Source organism: Aplysia californica, unplaced genomic scaffold, assembly GCF_000002075.1.
Source record: "Aplysia californica isolate F4 #8 unplaced genomic scaffold, AplCal3.0 scaffold01092, whole genome shotgun sequence".
Classification (NCBI taxonomy): domain Eukaryota; kingdom Metazoa; phylum Mollusca; class Gastropoda; order Aplysiida; family Aplysiidae; genus Aplysia; species Aplysia californica.
The window spans coordinates 13,461-14,894 of record NW_004798362.1 but is presented as its reverse complement, the minus strand read 5'-3'; positions in this window follow the sequence as shown (position 1 = coordinate 14,894).

The following is a 1,434-nucleotide window of genomic DNA, read 5'->3' as shown; positions in this document are numbered from 1 at the left end:
TCCCTCCCCCTCTCTCTCTGAGAGATATGTGCATGTCAAGGAGAGAGATCGAGAGATGGAGAGAGCGACAGAGAGAAAGAGAGAAAGCGAGAGAGAGAGAGAGGGGAGAGAAAGAAGAGAGGGGAGAGAGAGAGAGAGAGAGAGAGAGAGAGAGAGAGAGAGAGAGAGAGACGAGCGTCAGACAGTCAGACACTGAGACAGACAGAGTTAGAAGACCTAGAGAGCGAGAGAATGACAGAGACAACACAAGAGGCGACTTTAAAGACGGGACGTGAGCTATACAAACACACATGTCGACGAGGCACACCCTCGAGGTACGCCTGCACTGTTTACTTCCCGCTGCCCACACGCGCGGCCCGCCGACACCGCCCGGACTCAGCATCTCGCGCCCAACAGTTGGGAGAGACCTCTGTGTTCTCTCCTTCCATTCCGCGGTCGCCACATGCACAGAGAACACCTCTTCAACTTGGACCAACAGGTTCGGACATTTTTTTTTTTGTCAGCAAGTTTTGTTTTTGTTTTAGGTAAGAGTTTTACGGCACCAGCAACATGATCAGATCATTCAGTGCCAAGATTGGAGGAGGTAAGATTAAGACGATAGACTTTCGAGAGTAAAAAAGGGGGCAAGGAAAATCAAACAGTTTCGTTTTTGTTTAGTTTTTTAAAGTGTTTTATGGCACTTACAACACAATAAGATCCTACATTAAGAACTAAAGATTAGGTGTTATAAGAGAGTAACAGACTTTAAAAAAAAAAAAGAATGTTATAAGAGAGTAACAGACTTTTTAAAAAAAGAAGGAAAAAAAAGGGGGGAGGGGGGTGGAGTGCTGATGAGGACGGCAGATGTCTGACAGTAAAGATGGAGCAAAGCACACCTGGGCACCTGAAAACCGGTTTGGTTTTTGGGTGGATTGTTTTGGGTCTTGTTTATTTAATGAGCCATCTTGAGGAATGAAAGCCTCGTATATAATCAATACACCAAAACCACTACCCTCTCTTAATCACACCGGTCAATGGCTAGAGGAAGCGCATTCCTTGTTAACTAAAAACTCGATTACTGAAAAATCAACTCCTTTTCTTTCAGTTATGCCAAATCGCATAACATTTTTCTAAGCAAGAAGATGTTCAATATGGAATCCCGTATCAGTTTCAGTTTGGTAAAAGCATTACACAGCTTGAAACTGCAGAAGTCCACATGAGCGAGCGGGACACGAGATGACTTATGACGGAGTCGGTAAGGGGAAAGGAAACGAGGTCGACCAAAGAACACGTGGCGCTGAGAGGTGGCAGAGAACACACTGGAGGTCGGGGAAAACGTGGAGACAGCTGGAGAGACTGGCCCAGGAACATCGCGGTTCAATCCCTTGTCATTATCTTTCTGTTCATGTTATCGGTTTTCTCAATTAATATGTCAGATGGCATCTCCTTCTCCCC